We start from the raw sequence: 18,435 nt of genomic DNA, 5'->3' as shown, positions 1-18,435 counted from the left end.
AAAAAAGTGAGAATTCGGTACAACTTCTACAATGTAATGCTAGTTTGGCCAAAAAGCAGCTTCTTCATAAAAACAAAGCAGCATGAGAAATTTAAAGAACGTCTCTGGACTATTCTAATTCATTTGAGTCAAATTTCCAAGTTCAACTCTGTTCTTTGAGGAAACCAAATCTAACTTGATCCCGAGTTATCAGAGTCAAGGTCACAGGCGAGTCAAACTGATTCAATAAGTTCCGACTTTCAAGTGATGTTTCAGACTTTGCCATCTCTATCTAAAAGACAGAGAGAACCCAAAAAGACACTCATTTTGTTTGTTTTTCTAACCTAATTTGACAGTAGCCAACCAACAAACATGTGTCACCTATCGAGAATCCATAGCATTTCAAGTATGTGTATGTATATAAAATCTAAAATGAGTTGTCTTTAATATTCCCATTTTATAACTGTCATAAATACTTGTATTAATCAAAAACACATTTTCTCCCCTGAAGGTATTTTTTCCTTTGTTGAGCTGTGGTCTAGAGGTCGAGACAGGGAAGTCACCACAATAACAACCCAGGTTCAAACCGCAGCTGGAATAGAGCCCCATTCGTGTATGAATCGGCGAAGATTTATAGCACCCGCATTAATAGAGGCTTTATGGGATGAAGTTGGGATTTATTGCTCCCAACAGACCATAAAAAAGTGTTTACCCTTGCCCAGAAAAAGTAAATTTAGTCTATCTTTTACATTCCCAAATCAATTTACAAGTTTTTCTAGAGTTCGAATTAACTCTTGATATTCGGCCTTTACAATTCGTACTCGAAGTCGAGATTGATCACTTTGACAATTTAATTTCCAAACTGTTGGGCTTTGGCCAAGCCATTCTCAGAGTCAAGTCTGGTAACTTCAACAATATTGTGCCAAATTTCCACAATTGTCATTTTATAGAGTTGTCAAAACTTCTAAACAAAATTTAAATAAAATAAGTTAATTTTCTTTCCTTAAAATTATCACTCCCTGGATCGTGCTAGGATTTTCAAAATGAAGTTTTCAGAATCTACAGACCTCTTTATACCAATCTGAATTCAACACCAAAAAATTTATCTTTTCTATCAGAAAATCAACATTTTATCTCACAAACAGGTTTCCAATAGATTTGACGATTAACCCTAGCTTTTACTAGAATGTAAACGAAAATAGCATAAAACATGTAATAATTAATACTAAAAAAACAGCAATTAAAACCCTTTTAAACCTAAAAACATCATGAAAACAAACATCTGATCCTTAAATCAAGCATCGTTAAAACCCTCAAATACATAAAAATTTCAGTTTCAGCTCAGATTCTATGATTTCTATTTTCAATTTTGTAAAAAAACATTTCGAGCCCTTATGTGTTACTGCCAGAGCATTGACCGGCGGATTGGTCAGCTTGATTATGGCAACTCCATCGGCTCCAACCTCCATGGTCACTTCCACCTTCACCATGATTCATATTTGTGCAAAGATTCTCAGACCTGTGACTTAGATCAAACCTGCGCCTAAAATTTAAGAATTGTCCCTAAATTTTCAGACATGTAAAAATTCCAACAGTCCTGAAGATATACAGAGCCATGTCAAAGAATTCAGAGAAACATTGCAGTTGTTTGAGGGGATGCATCCTTTTCAGTATTACACTATCCATGCTCAGTACCGAAAGCGTTCACCTAGAGTCTTATTAAAATATCCAAACCAAATTCTTTGGTTGAGAAAGGATCCAACCAGAAATCAAAGGAAGTTCAAATAAAGGGTGGATCTATGGAAAATGACAGCAGGAAGGATTCAGATTATACTATCACGGGATTCAGATTATACTGTCACGAATTGTTATTGTCTCCTTGTTGAACCGGTTGAGTTAAGAAATATGGAAATTGAATCAACGACTCTTGTATTTGCCACAGGGTGGAACGAATTGCCGTAGGATATAATCTATTGGCTTCCTCTGCAATTTGTGTATATCGAATTGTGTGCCAGCAATGGAACAACCTGCTTCCGGCAAACTATTTCATAACTTGGTTTTGTGAGGCGTCTATCACGAAGCAGCCATAGTTGGCAGTGTAAGTCAGAGATGTCCTCTTATCAAAACGGATTTTGTTTTGAAGGATAATCATGCTGAATGAAGGAAAAGGAGAAAGCAGAGGACAACCATGTAAAAAAAATTCATAAGCCTATCATTAATGAAGTCCAGCAAATCCCTAGGAAGCAAAACAGGACTGAGAGAGATGATATGGCAAGGAAAGGGAAACAAAGTAGTTGAAGAAGGACCTGACCTGGAAGAAATGATGTTGTGCAGATGTATTCTAAACACAGCTCCGGCTCACGATTTCCGAGAAGGAGGCTCCCATCTCTGTAGAATCTTCCGTAATGAGGTGGCTTTTCGCTTAGCGCGGTGAGTGCCTGTCATGAGAAGAATGTACAAGGAAGGCACCAACGATGGTACCATAGTCACGGCGTTCAGAACATTGCCGCCTCCGTGACGGCGCAGCAACAACAGAACCGCCACGGCGTTTTCTTTACCCTTTGGAGAAGCCGAGCGGAGAAGGCCAACCAGAATGGGAATCGCCGACGTCTGGCTAACCGCGGCCAGACCCGGGCGCTGATCGGACAGAACGGCAAGCACAGCCAGAGCATCGTCGGCTAGGCCTGGTCATTCACGGTCCTCTTCTGTCAGAAGATTCACCAGCAGAGGCATCGCGCCCACTTCCACAACCCTAGCAGGGTTGTTGCGGTTAATGGAGAGATTGAACAGGGCAGACACAGCGTCCCATTTGCCGCGGGGGGGTCCATCGCGGAGAAGCTCGACGAGCACCGGAATGGCATCCGGCATCTCTCCAATGAGTTTCTTGTAGTCATTCATAGCAGAAAGGCTGAAGAGCGTAGCGGCCGCATTCTCCTTCGCTTCAACACTATGGCCGGACTTGAGGACTTGGATTATCGAGTCCAGAGAATCGGCCGCTTCGACGATCACAGCTTTTTTGTTCTCGTAGATGGAAAGATTCAACAGAGCCGTAACCGCGTTTTCCTGCGTGTTAGGGTCTTCAGATGAGAGCAGCGGCACCAATTGCGATATAGCGTCGGCTTCGGCGATACAAGCACGGTTATCCATCCCGCACTTTGCAAGCAAACGGAGCTCATATGCGACTTGTTTCTGGACTTCCGGCGTGCCAGTGGAGAGCTTCCCTACCAGAAAGGCGGCCGTCATTTTAGTCGCCTCGAGCGCCGCTTTGGTGCTGGCGACGCTCTCTAGCAAAATGTTTCTACTCCCTTTTTCCGGCTTCTCAAACGGGACGCCGCGTTCTTGGCACCATTGATGGATAAGGAAGTTCTCGGAAATCGCTGAGAATAAACAGAAATTGCACGACAGATGCCCGCCGAATGTGGACGCCAGGTGTCAACCTGAGAATGAAAAGGACGACGAAAGTCTGTTTCAAAGGAAGGCCTATCGGCCTAAAAATATATATATAAAAGACAAAAAAAAATTATCTCATAAACCATAAAAGAATTTGGAAAAAAAACAAAATTAAAAATATATATATATTAAAATTAAGTAAGTAAAAAAATAAAAAATAAAAATTGAAAACAAACTAGATTAACAAAAATAGAAAATTAACAAAAAAAAATTAAAAAACTAGTAAAATTAATATTAAAAACATTTAAAAAAAACTAAAAAAACAAAAATAAACTCAAATTAAATATATATATATATATATGAAAAATTTTAAAATATCTATTTTCAAAATAAAAAATTAAAATAAAAATTAAAAAACATTTAAAGTTTATAAAGAAATATGTATTATTAAGCTTACATTTTTTATTTAAAAAAAAAAAAAAATTAAACAAATTTTTTTTTTATTTATAAAAATAAAAAATAAAAAAATTATTAAAAAAATTTAAATTTTTTTTTAAACAAATTGATTTTTTCATTTTTTTTTAAATAAAATAAAATTAATTTAAACAATTTTATTTTATATATATATGAATTTTTTTTAACAATTTTTTTTCCAGAATCGCCCATCCACCCGACAGCCGCCCATGGTGGCGTGGCCCTGGGCGGAGGGCCTGCGTGCAGACCCTTCACCCAGGGCTGCGCCACACAGGTGGCGGGCGGGTGGTATATTTTTTTTTTAAATCGTTAAAAAAAATCATATTTTTTTATTATTTATTTTCTTTAAAAGAAAATTGTTTAAAATAATTTTTTAATTAAAAAAAATTACATTTGTTAAAAAAATTAAAATAAAAATAAAAAATAAAATAAAATAAAAATAAATAATAATAATAATTGTTTTAAAAAAATAAATTTTTTTAATAATTCTTTTTTAAATAAAAAAGAAAAAAATTTGTTTAAAAAAAATTAAATTTTAAAATTTTTTATTTTTTTGTTTTTAAATAAAAAATGTAAGTTTAAGGAAAAATAATTTTAAAAAAAAATTAAAATCAAAAACACATATTTCTTTATAAACTTTAAATGTTTTCTAATTTTTATTTTTAATTTGAAAAGACATATATTTTTTAAATTTTCCTATTTTTTTGGTTTTTTTTTTTTTATAATTTGAATTTATTTTGTTTTTCAAGTTTTTTTAAATGTTTTTAATATTAATTTTAATGTTTTTTAATTTTTTTTTTTGTTAATTTTCTATTTTTTTAATCTTGTTTGTTTTAAAAAAAAAAAATCCCTGGTTTTTGTTAATGTTTTATTTAATTTTTCTATTTTTACTTTTATATATATATATATATATATATATATATATATATATATATATATATATATATATATATATATATATATATATATATTTGTTTTTTTTTTGTTTTTTTTTCCAAATTCTTTATGGTTTATGAGATAATTTTTTTTTAACATTTTTTTTGTCTTTTTTTATATATATTTTTATTTTTTTTCAAGTAATCAACATTTAAAAAAAGAAAAATAAAACAACTTGAAAATTCGTTAAGTAATCATAATTTAAAAAAAAAAAAATGGACATAATAAATTTTAAAATGCGAAAAATAAGTCCTCTAAAAAAAAGGTATGCTGCATCAACACGTTTCAAAATCAGCATGAAAATCACTAACATTTGAAAACAAATATTTATATTTGATACATAAGAAAATTTGAAGTGTCAAAAATATGCTCCCAAAAAAAATAAGTGTATTCTGCATAACCACTTTTCAAAATTGGGTCATGTTTTTACTAGCCCTACGAAATGGGTAATCATATCAGTTATTTAAAATGCCAAAAACTATGCTCTAAAAAAAATATGTGTGTTCTGCATCACCTCTTTTCAAAATCAGGTCAATTTTTTGCTATCTCTATGAAACGGATAACAGTATCGATTCTCGTTTCAAAGTTTACGTTGTTCTTAACTATACTTGGGGAGTTGAATCATATCATAGTAACTCTTTGTCACATGTTCACCCCCGTACACCGATTATCTTGGATAAATGTGGGAGGATGATGTTATAGAGTGGTATCAGAGCGGGTTTCATTCTCTTTATGTGATATATGCTACCACAGAGTAGTATCAGAGCATGGTTAAACCCTTGGACTGGATGGGTGGATTGTGGTTGTCATGAATGCATGTAGGTTGAATATTAATTTGTTTTGTATGTATGTTGTCAATGTGGATGTATGCATACATTGTCATGGTTATAGTTGTCATGCATGGGGTCATGGTTTGCAGTTGGTGTTGTCATGAATGATGTTGGTATATTTGGTATGTTTGGTATGTTGATTTCATTATATCTATCACGCTAATTTGGTTGATCTTGCAGACGAGGTATCATCACCTGAATTATACTAAGCTATGTTGATTATGTTTATATTTTGGTTTAGCTGACATGGTATGCTTGTAGGAAGAAGAATAAGATCAAATATGACTAGCAAGATGGTGGATTACAGTTCACAAGATTCTCTCTATAGATTATATGAGGAGCATGGTGATGGGTACTCTCCTAACATATTAGACACTTTGAGAATTTTAAAGGTACAAATAAGAAGTTTTAAAGTAGATAATGACATAATCATTCAGGCGCAGAAGAAACAAGTAGAGGTCAATGTAGTTATCCTTCAGAGTTTATCAAACTTGTAGAGATAGGGACTACTTAGAATTAATTATGGACAAGAGGACAAGACTAATGGGGCATATGGAAGTAGGTCTCATGGTGGGTAAAGGTCAAATAGGGATGATACAATCGGAGATGGAAGGTTCTTGGATACGCCGAATAGGAGAGGTGATGGACACAAGCTCTGTTCTAGTTCAGGTTCTGACAGGTACCATGGTCATCATTGTTATCATCCTACAGCAAGAGTGACAGAGGATACTTTCCAGAGATCTTAAGAAATTCAAGCCACCTGAGATTTAAAGAAGTCAGAAAATGTATAGGCATGGTTACTCAGGATAAGGATTTTTTTGAGCTGCATGATTACACAGAGAATATGAAGGCTGAAATAGTTATCTTCAGCCTCAAAGGGAAAGCAAACATATAGTGGGAAGATGTGAAGCGGGTTAGAGACATCGGGATAGAGGACTTGAGTTGGCATGAATTCAAGAGACTTTTTAGGAAGAAGTACTTGTCAGAAAGGTACTATGATAGTAAATCCAAGGAATTCTATGAGCTAAAGATGGGATCGATGACAGATGAGGAGTATACGACCAAGTTCTTGGAATTGTTGAGGTATGTACCATATCTTAAGGATGAGAAAGCCAAATTTCATATATTTGTCAATGGATTTCCAATCGCATTTAGAGATCGGATTGAGTATGATGAGCCTCAGTCACTTTAATAAGTCATTGGAAAGTTGAAACACTATTATCAACAATCAAGGTGCAAGATAAAATATCATTAAGGTTGGAAAGGGAAAGACAAGACTAAATGTAAATGGCATCTGAAAAGAACAATACCCCAAGATGTAGGTGAGAAAGAGAATGTTGTACCTTACAAGAATTTTAATGGACCTCAGCCTAAAGAACAACATAACGGAGGCAATGGTAGGAGACAGTTGCAGTGTTAGACATGTGGTAAGGAGCATCTTAAGAAATATTGTTTGCAAAATCAGGGTGTTAAGCCTCAGATCTATAGTGCTCAAGAGAAGAACAAATTTGGGGATGTTGGGCAGAGCATTCCTCGGATCTATGCAGCATTAGATAATAGACAGGCAGATCACCAAGCATCTATTATCGAGATGGATGGTAAGCTTTGTGATCAAGTTGTTTCTATTTTGATTGACCCTAGATCTAATTATATTTTTGTTAACTCTGACCTAGTGGATAAGTGTGGTTTGAATAAAGAAGTACATTTAGAATCTTAGTTGGTGCAGCTGGATACAGTGAGAAAAAAAGGAGTTCATCATTAGGTAAGAGTTTTTGTGTTTGAGCTTAATGGTATTCCTATATCATCAGATCTGAATGTACTTCTGTTGGGATCATATAATATTCTTTTGGGTATGGATTTGTTGTACCTTCACAGGACCAAAGTAGATTGTTATGATAGGGCTATTGATTGTTTGGATGACAATGGAGAACAAATAATATTGCAGGGTAAGAAGAAGGCTACATCAGTAAAAATTGTTACAACTATGCAGGAAAAGCGCAGTCCAAGGAAAGGATGTGTGTTATTTGTAGTGCATATTTCTAGTGATAAAGTTAAGGATGTTGAGGATGCGGAGGTATTGAACATGTATCCGGTTTTACAACAGTTTCATGATGTAATTCCCATAGAGACTTCAAATTTTCCGCCTCATAGGAAAGTGGACTTTTCTATTGAGTTAGTACCAAGGGAAGCACCAACATCTAGGGAACCTTATAGTATGAGCTCTCCAGAGATAGTAGAATTGAAGTTGCAGCTAAAGGAAATTCTTGACAAGGGATACATAAGGCCAAGTGTATCGTCATGGTGTGCCCCAATATTGGTTGTGAAGAATAAGGATGGTGCTCTTAGGTTGTGTATTGATTAAAAGAAATTGAACAAGGTGATGATTAAGAATAAGTATCTATTGTTGAGGATTGATTATTTGTTTGATCAATTGAAGGGAGTAGTAGTGTTCTCAAAGATTGATCCGAAATCAGGATATCATCAGGTATGCATCAAAGAAGAGGACATCTACAAGATTGATTTCCATACCAAGTATGGGAATTATGAGTTTGTTGTAGTTCCTTTTTCTTTAATTTATGTTCCATTTACTTTTATGCGCTTGATGAATAGTGTATTGCGTCCTTATCTGGACAAGTTTGTGATAGTATTAATTGATGACATCTTTATAAATTCTAAGAATGAGGAATAACATGTCGAACACTTACAATCAGTGTTGAGATTTCTCAGGGAACATCAATTGTATGTTAATCTTAGTAAATGCAGTTTCTTTCAAACATAGGTACATTACTTGGGACATGTGGTTTCCAAGGAAGGCATAGCAGTGGATCTAGAAAAGATAAGGGTTATCATGGAATAGGAAGCTCCTAGGAATGTGGATGAGATCAGATCATTTATGGGCTTAACAAGTTAATAAAAGAGGTTCATTACGAACTTCTCATGGATTGCATATCCTATCACATCATTGCAGCGAAAAGGGAAGAAATTTGAATGGACAGAGGAATGTGTAGCAAGTTTTGAGCAACTGAAACAATTGTTGACAGACGCTCCAGTTCTAAAGATTACAGATCCAAATAAAGACTTCGTGGTGTGTACATATGCTTCTAAAACAGGACTCAATGGAGTCTTGATGGAGGAGGGACATGTGGTATGTTACGAATCAAGGAAACTGAATGAGAACGAGCAAAACTATGTGACACATGATCTTGGAGTTGGCAATAATCATCCATGCTTTGAATATGTGGAGGCACTATATTCTTGGCAAGCAGTTCATCTTGATGAGTGATCACAGTAGATTGATATACCTATTTGACTAACCAAATCTAAATTCAATGCAAGCTAGATGGTTGGCCATAATAAGTGAGTTTGACTTCAGGATCAGGTACATTAAGGGAAGTGAAAATAGGGTTGCAGATGCTCTTAATAGAAGAGTGCAGGTGAATCATATAGCAACTATGAGCTCATATGGGATAGATATACATGATCAGATCTTATAGGAAGGGCACTAAGATGAAAGGTATAGGGAGCTTAGGCACTGATTACAACAGCAAGGTACAGGTGATCAAGATGTGGACTATCGTCTCACAGTTGATGGTTTGGTTAGATTTAGGGATAGGATTTATGTGTCGGACAACAGTGAGCTCAAGAAGATTATCATGAAGGAATTTCATGTTAATTCATATTCAAGTCACCCAAGATACTAGAAGACATTCACAGCGATGAATAAGTTATACTATTGGCTGAATCTGAAGAAGGAAATGGCAAAGTTTGTGGCTAGATGTTTAGATTGTCAATAGGTAAAAGCATAGTGTAAGCATCCAGGTGAAATTCCATGATGTTTTCCATGTTTCATTGCTTAAAACATATGTAAAGGATGTCGATCATGTTATTGATTGGTCTATATTGCAGGTGGAACCAGAAGGAGAATTCTAGCTGGAACCTCAATGCATTTTGCAAAGAAAGATGCTCATGCTCCGAAACCGAGCAATCGAGCAGGTTAAAATGCAGTGGAACCATTTTGGGCTTAATGAAGCTACATGGGAGATGGTTGATCAGATGTGGCTGTGTATCCTTCATTATTTTTCGGTTAAGGAAAAGTAATTTTGGTATATGTATATATGTATATGTATTTAAATACCACAATGAGTTGTGTTATAAAGCTCCAATAAGAGGTATGGTTGTTATGTTGTCATGTTAGTCATGTTGTTATGTTTTTCAGCAAGCTGATCATTGTAAATATTGCATCAAGCTAAGTTATAAAGCTCCTAGGCAGTATGTTTTTTTTCAACGGTCTTATTGGTTGTAGGTGTCATTGAACAATGAGGATGGTGTTCCCCTAAGGGGTGAGGATCTGTAACATCCCAGGGTTAAAAGTTCATGTAATAAAGTTAATAAAGGAAAAATGAGACCAAGGTCTAGACAAGTATTCCAAGCTAAATATTGGGCAAACCATCCTAGTATGTGTTCATTTGTTTTATTATGGCTAAATGGAAATTGGCAAAAGTATTTGAAAAGGCAAAGAGTCATTATTTGGCAATTATTTGTGAAAATAATGGAAAATAGGAGAAAAAGAAGGTGAAAGGTCACAGGTTGCATGTGAGGAGGAAATTGAAGGAAAATAATGGAAAATGAAGAAATTAGAGGCCTCATTAATAAAAAGGGTTCTGAAGATCAGTTAACAACCTTTTGTTAGTTTTAGATTGGAGCTCTCTCTCTCTCACTCTTGCACACTTAGAGCATATTTGTAGCACTCTAGCGCTGGAGAAACAAAGGACAAGGAAGGCAAAGGAAAGAAAATATAAAGCAAGGAAGAGTTGGATCAAGCTGTTACAGTGGGATTACTTGTAGGTATCAAGTTGCATGTATGATTTCCTTGCTAGTTTTGGCATGCATGGTACATGCATGTGTGTATTTGGTTCTCTTATTGTCATTGACATGGGTTTTGCCAGGTGTGATATTGGTTTTCAGCCTTGCCTTTCCATTTCTAGATAACCATGGTGTGATGGGGTTATTTCATCTGGTTGAGCTGGATAGCCGAATGATTTCAAAACTGAGTGAGGTGGTCTTGGGAGAATTCCCAAAGGCCTAGAAATCCCTAGACCAGTAAGGTGGGATATGCAGTAACGCCTGAGGGTGGAAACGGGAAAAGTCCTCATGATTTTGGTGGAGAGATCCAGAGGCATCCATGTTTGTATAGGCCTAGTGATCCCTTCTGGTATATGGTGGGATTGCGGTAAAGCCTGGTAGTGTATGTTTCTTGTTTGGGCCTACGAATATTTGACCAATATATGGCAAGATTGCAGTAAATCCCGGTTGTATAGATGAGGGTTTGGGCCTAGGAATCCTTGACCGGTATATGGTGGGATTGCAATAAATCCTAAGGAAGCCTTGGTTGTTTTTTGTGAGTCCCACATTAATGCTTGGAATATGGCACGGGGGTGATTGGCTGAAAGAAAGATTTGATTCAGCCCAATATATGGTTTGTTGGTACATGCAAGTCCCTGACTTGGTTGGATTTTTCATATGTTAATAAGATCTATTTTCCTCTTATGTATTATGTGTGAATTTACTTGTTATTATGTGGGTTTAATGGTTGTTCTATCATTGACATTTCTCTAGTTATATGTTGGTTATAAGCATGGTTTATGGCATACTTGAATTATGGCTTTCAACATGTTTTGGTTAGAAAAATGAAATGTTAATAATGGATGACCTAATAGATGATAACGCAGCTATTGTGAGAGGGCATAAGGACTCATTGTCGATTCTCAAGTAAGTATGAGACCCCTAAGTTCAAATAACAATGTAAACTTTGAAACGAGAACTATAAACTCAAAACAAGAACTCTAGCCAAAAAACCCCAAAAAAACATGAAAAACAGTGTTAAAAATGAAAAGTGTTGATGCTAGAATAAAACTTTTTTTTCTAGGGTAAATTTTCAACATGTTTTAAAAATGGCAATGAAAACCAATTTTTTGTGCAAAAATTGTGCAAAAAACACCCTAAAAACGAAAAGTGTTGATGTGTTGATGTTGAAATAACGTCTTCTTTTTTTAGGGTAAATTTTCAACATTTTGAAAAAATGGCGTAAAAGATTTTATCATGACTCTGAAAAACATTAAAATTTCAAAATAATAATGAAAACATAAATTTAAAAATTAAAACAATGAAAAAAAATAAAAAATAACAAAAAGTAAATAAAAATATATATTTAAAAAAAAAAATTAAAAAAGACAAAAAAAAAAAATCAAATATATAAAAAAGACAAAAAAAAAAAACAAAAACAAACATAAAAACAAAAAAACAAAACAAAACAAAATTAACCCAAAAAAAAATCAATCATAAAAATTTTTAAAAAGAAAAACAAAATTAACCTATAAAAGATAGGAATTAAAAAATAAAAAAAAAAGTATATAAAGGAATAACTAATAACAAAAAAATATGTTAAAAAAAAAAACATAAAAAATGTAAAAGAAAAAAATTATCCCATAAACTAGAAAATTTTGAAAACAAAAAATTATAAAAACTAGAAAAATAAAAATACAACCATTTTAAAAAACTAAAAAATAAAAAACCAAAAAAAACAAACCATTTAAAAAAATAAAAATAAAAATAAAAATAAAAAACTAAAAAATTAACCAAAAAATAAAAAAGATCTTAAATAATTTAAAAATTAAAAATTAAAAACTATTGAAACTAAACTTAAAAAAAAAAAAAAAAAAACATTAAAAAAAATGTAATAAACTTTAAAAAAAAAACGAACAAAGTAATTAAAAATTTTAAAACTACAATGTATATATATATATATATATATATATATATATATATATATATATATATATATATATATATATATATATATATATATATATATCCTAAAAAAAATATTATTAACAAATTTTAAATAATAATAAAATAAAAAAAAATTAAGGCCCAGGGGCTCGGGGAGGAGCCCACGCAGTTCCGCCTGCCCCGGGCCCCTAGGCAGTGTTGCCTCATTTTTTTTTTTTTAATTAAAATTTTGTTAATAATTTTTTTTAAGTTTTTTCAATATATATATATATATATATATAGTTTAGGATTTTAACATTGTAATTTTGAAATTTTTAATTATATATATTTATATATATGTATATGTATATGCATATGTATATTTTTTTAATTTAATTTGTTTTTTGGTTTTTTAGGTTTATTACATTTTTTATGTTTTTTAAAAATTTAAAAATTAGTTTTAATAATTTTTTAAAAAAATTGTTTGGTTTTAATTTTGTTTTTTAAATTATTTAAGGTTTTTTAATTTTTTTTGGTTAATTTTCTATTCATTTTAAATGGTTTGTTTTAAAAAAAAAAAATTAAATATTTATTTTTTTAATACTTTTTTAAAATGGTTGTATTTTGATTTATTTATTTTTATAGTTTTTATAAAAAAAATGTTTTTTTTCAATTTTTTATGGTTTACAAGATAAATTTTTTTTTACTTTTTTTATGTTTTTTTTTTGTCTTTTTATATATTTTTTTATATTTGTTTTTTAAGTAATCAACATTTAAAAAAAGAGAAATAAGACAACTAGAAAATTTGTTAAGTAATCAACATTTAAAAAACAATTGGACATAAAAAAATTTAAAGTATCAAAAAATATAACATTTAAAAAAATATATCCACAGTTAATATATTAGAAAATATAAAGTGTCAAAAATAAGCCCTCTAAAAAAAGGGGTTGATGTTGCATCAACACGTTTCAAAATTAACATGAAAATCACTAACATTTAAAAACAAATATTTATATTTGATACATAAGAAAATTTAAAGTGTCAAAAATATGCTCTAAAAATATATATATGTATTCTGCATCACCACTTTTCAAAATCGGTTGAATTTTTTGCTACCTCAACAAAACGAGTAATCGTATCAGTTCTTGTTTCAAAGTTTACATTGTTAAATGTGTATTTATGACCTGTACATTACATGTTCATGATGTATTTGGCAGAATTTCTATCATGGATAGGCTTGGTTAGGTCGAGTTCTTATCTATGTTTTGTGTGAAAGGATTTGTCCTTATGGCATTTATCATTCTTGAGAGTTTTGTGCAGTTTTGGGCAATGTTCTGGAGACTAGCTTGAAAATGTGGCTTAAATCTCGAGTGAAAGAGTCTGTAGTCGCATGGAGGCCTTGTTGTGGGAGCGAATGGAGGGTCACAGTCGCATCGAGGGCTTTTCATGACAGTGAATGGGGGTTTAGTTCAGTTAAAAAGCAAGTTAACTCAAGGGTTGAGTGCCTGGAGTGGTTGGTTAGCCCATGGGGTGCTTGTAGGTCCTAAGGTAGGCCAGTATGGTTTTGATTGTCGAATCCACTTCCTTAATTTTACTTGGGGCTTTGAATCATATCATAGTAACTCTTCATCACATATTTACCCTGGTAGGTCAGTTAGCTTGGGTAAATGTGGGAGGAGGGTGTTACATTGGATATGTGAACCCACGCAATCCCTCCCCACCCTCGCCCCCAAAAAAAAATAGGTTTGTTCAAGCCATGGCATCCCAACCCCCTAAGAGGGAGACACTAGATATATGACCCAAACCCCCACCCCCCACCCCCCACACACCCAAACATAGAGTTGGTCCAAACCATGGCATCTCATTCCCTCACCACTCCCTGCAACACCCTATCATATGAGACCAAGACTCGAGTATTAGTGCTACATTTTTATTAATTGAGTGGAATTATGGTGTATCATTCTTCTTTTCATTGGTATCCTCAAATGAGGTGAGGAGCAACTCCAACTTAACTTTATTTACCTAAACTCCTTGCATTGATACAACACCACTCCTTATCTTTCAAGAATACTCCTAGCTAATAACGCATACGCTAAAACTTTGTCCTAGCTTGAAAGGTTCTAGTTGCATCACATAGGCTTAAATATTATCTAGACCTCCCTTTTTTTAATTTGAGGTTCATGTGTTCATGCTAGGTTCTTATGGGTACCCTTAGCAAGGAAACCCCCTATTAAGAAACTTTGCTTTGGTGCATTCTAACTTCTTGTAGTGTCATCACCTAATGCCATTGCAGCCATGGGTGGCTCTCCTTTCAAAGATATAAAGGTCGAAATATCATTTTTTTTGTTTATTAAAGTCATTATTCTTGTAGTAGACTTTAATGCAAGATCTAGTTGCATGTAGTTAATAAAGCATGGCCTCTAGTTGAAGTCATTGACAACTCAAGAAATGGAATTTCAAGAGGATGTTTTACACTATACTTTCGCTACTAGAGTAGTGATGCCTTATGGAAAACCTCTAGTTAGCTTGGTATCCTCTCATGATTTACTCATCCTTGTCAACAATTAATAAATTCCACATTCCATGTGCACCACATGCTTTCCTTTGCTAGTGGGTCTTTTGTAGTTTAGCATGTTCTTCTTAATAAAACATTAATATTAGAAATATCATATCTCTGTGCATCTTTTTCACCTCCTCCTCTCACTAAAAATGATGTTTTTATATATTTTAAGGATCCCCTTGGCTAGCCCCCATTCATTCCTAGCCTCAATGGACCTTGCCAATATATCATCATCCATTTTGACCACCAACTTAATGAGAAATATACAAACTTCCTCAAAGCAAGGCCCTTCTCATTGCATGGAACTCATGATTTAGTTAAATGCTACCCCCCACTTCATAAAAGGCATTTGGTCTTCCATGCTTAACCCCATCTCCTATACCATATTCACTTCTTGCTTTACTAGGAATGACCACTACCCTTGTAATGATTGTTATGATTCTAATTGTAGAACATTATATCCTAACCAAACATATTATGAGGCATAGAATCTCCAAATCGAAACTAATGTAAAATATCTATGGGAGAATTCTTAGAAGGACAAGACAGACCATCTCTTAAACAAGAGTAGAACTATATCAACTAGCTCAAAGACAAAATTGGTAAGGCCAAAATGATAAGTATATTTAGGAGGAACCAATGCACTAGTGATCATACCTTTAGTTGGCCTTCCATCATTGAGGAGGCCAAGGAAAACAAGTGTAAAGTATGGTGTTTATTGGGCCCTATTTTATAATTGGCTTCAAGATTTGGGTCTTCTACCCTTGGTGGTCTTGATTGTGATGAAATATTATGAAACCATCGTTGGTAAGGTATATATGAGTACTAGTGAGGTAGAGGAGGTCCATAATACTATAAGATTTAAACACGGTTTCCCACTCTCCCCTACCCTTTTGAGACTCTACATTGATGAGCCCAGAGGAAAATTTCCTATTTGATTCACCAGGTGCCATAAATGGTTGTTTACTATTTTGAATCTCTCTTTTTATTCTCTTATTCGTAAATGACATTATTCTCATGTCACATTCAGTGAGGTGCCTCTATATACAAGTTAATATCTTAGCTTCATTTTGTGGAACTCATTAGAATAAAGTTAATATTGGGAAAACAAAACTCACAACCTTTAACATACCTAAAAAGGAGAAAAATAATGTGATTCATATTTACAAAGATGAGAGGGTTGACATAGTAATACCTTCATATGTACATTTGGAGTTCCCATTCTTTGAACTATGGTTTAGCTTGAATCTAGTATTAGATGATAGATTAAGAAAGGCATATACAACCATTACCACCCTTGAAAATCAATGTTTTCAACTTTAGTTTTAGTACATTAGATCAAAGACACAACTCTTTCACTCATTGGTCACACGTACCCTCTTGCATGGGTGTGAGAATTATGGAGAATACTTTCTAAGATTTAATTGAAACATGATAGTGACATTGCTTTTCATGATGTTATCCAAATATCTCCATGCCAAGTGACCAATACCTCATACTATCATTTTTATAAAAAAAATCTTTGTTTATTATTGATGATGATCCTATAATTGTTAGGTAGGTAGTGGATTCAAAGATGGAAAAATCTAGAAAAGGGTCATGGTTGAATAAATGACAACCTTAGACAAAAATGAGGTTGGGATCTAATGGAGTTATTAGCTAGAAGAATTCCAATTGTGAGAAAATGATTATTCAAAAAGAAGTTGAATGTGGAAGGAAAAGTGGTGAGAAAGAAAGCTCAGTCAGTAGAAAATGTTTATTCCTAGGTAGAGGGAATTGACTTTGGTAAGATATTTTCTCCTATTGCAAGTTAACTTCTATTAGATTTCTTTTATCTTTTGTTCCTAATTTTCTATTTTGAATTTTTATAAAATAACATGAAGACAACTCTCCTACATGATCCAGAGGACCCATCGATCCAAATACACAAGTGTTCGAAGTGTTGTTCAGTGTCATTCAGTGTCGTCATCGTTTCAGTTCAGTTTCGACAGATTGACAGTGTTGGTAATGATCAGTGTTCAGGTAATGTTATGGTTTCATGGTGTTCAGTTGATGTGATGTTGTACCTAGCTGCTGACTTATGTCATCGATAGTTCCACCAGTGTTTGGTCGACGACATGTGTTTTGTTGTTCGACTTTGCCAGATTTATGGTTGATATAGTTGATTGTGTAAAAGAGTTCGAGTTAAAGTACCTGGTCGACGACATAGTCTTGTCATCGTTACAAGTGTCAGTTTCAAAGATGTGATGGTTGTCATCATGCAACATTGACGAATGGCACATGGAGACTACAAGGATGTACCAGGGTTGATCGTCTGGTAAAGGCTTTAGTTTTGCCAATGTCGTTGTGCAAAGCCGACATGGATCTTTGAAAGTTAAATGAAACCTAAAACCTAAGCCTATACCTAAACCCTAACTCCTAAGCTATCATATTTATCTTTGTTTACCCTAAGAATTCTAATGCACTCTTACCATGTATTAAGCCCTAAATCTTGTTCTACACATCTAAACCATACATTCATGCCATTTCCTAGCCTAAACTACATCCTAATCAAAATCCATTACCTAGATCTAAAACCAAGTCTCAACCTATTCAATTGTAAAAACATTACAAAACAAATATAAAATCAAATTATAGTCCTTAACCGCTGGACTAAACCCCGGCGGGACTGCCACTATGTGAGCAAATGGGATCTGAAGGTCACGATTATGTAACCCTAACCGCAGGCCTTAAATCGTATCGGAGTTGTTTAACCGCCAACGAGGACCGCAACATATGAACAGGTATGTGCTGCAGTTTGGAGAAGACTGCCAACCTAAACCGCATCATTAACTGTATCAGAACCGCCATACATGTGACTGCCACAATCACCGCTACCGCCAACCGAAACCGCTAGCTAATTAACCGTGGGATTATGTAGGTGTTCACATGCGCTGTCAAGCACCTTCGCGTGGTTAGCTAGACTGTTTGTGGTTTCAGGGTTTCTAAAGTCATTTTTCCGTTTTAGTTTGTTTAATTGTTTTGGTAATAATTCAAAAACCATGACTATAACCATAGGTGGCAAAATCAACCCCCGAATTCAGCCATTTGCAACCAAATTCATTCCTAATTGAGCCTGAGGAGGTTTTAATGCATATACAGGCTTATAAAAGACAGATTTGTTCATTGAATAAAGAAGGAGAGTTTTCATTTTTCATGTGCAGGTTCTGGAGGTTAGAGGAAAATTTTGTTTTCAGAGTTTCGGGAGCATCAAGAGTCGGATTTGGAAACCGTAAGTGGTGTTGGAAAGCTGGTTCAGAGACTTATCTGATGACAGAGGTCAGAATTTCTTGTGTGCAAGTTCAATCTAACTAAATCACTATGTAATCCACTTCTTCTTCTCATTCCTAATAAAACGGTCACCCATCTTGAAAGCAGACCCGGAGACATAGTCCATCAGGGACGAACTCCGTAATCAATATTGTTGTTTGGTATATCTGTGTTTTCGCTATTTTCATT

General features: G+C 33.9%; 1 pseudogene; it reads right to left on the bottom strand.

Annotated features, from left to right (window-relative positions):
* Positions 1 to 2,337: 2,337 nt before the first annotated feature.
* The window catches only part of LOC149191122 (U-box domain-containing protein 17 pseudogene), a 30,735-nt pseudogene continuing 14,637 nt past the window's right edge, over positions 2,338 to 18,435 (bottom strand).

This window comes from Pinus tabuliformis, chromosome 3_1 (assembly GCF_031772625.1).
Source record: "Pinus tabuliformis cultivar Carrire ecotype Pingquan chromosome 3_1, CPIR1, whole genome shotgun sequence".
Taxonomy (NCBI): domain Eukaryota; kingdom Viridiplantae; phylum Streptophyta; class Pinopsida; order Pinales; family Pinaceae; genus Pinus; species Pinus tabuliformis.
Note: the sequence above shows the minus strand (reverse complement) of the source record. Positions and strands in the feature narration are given on the sequence as shown.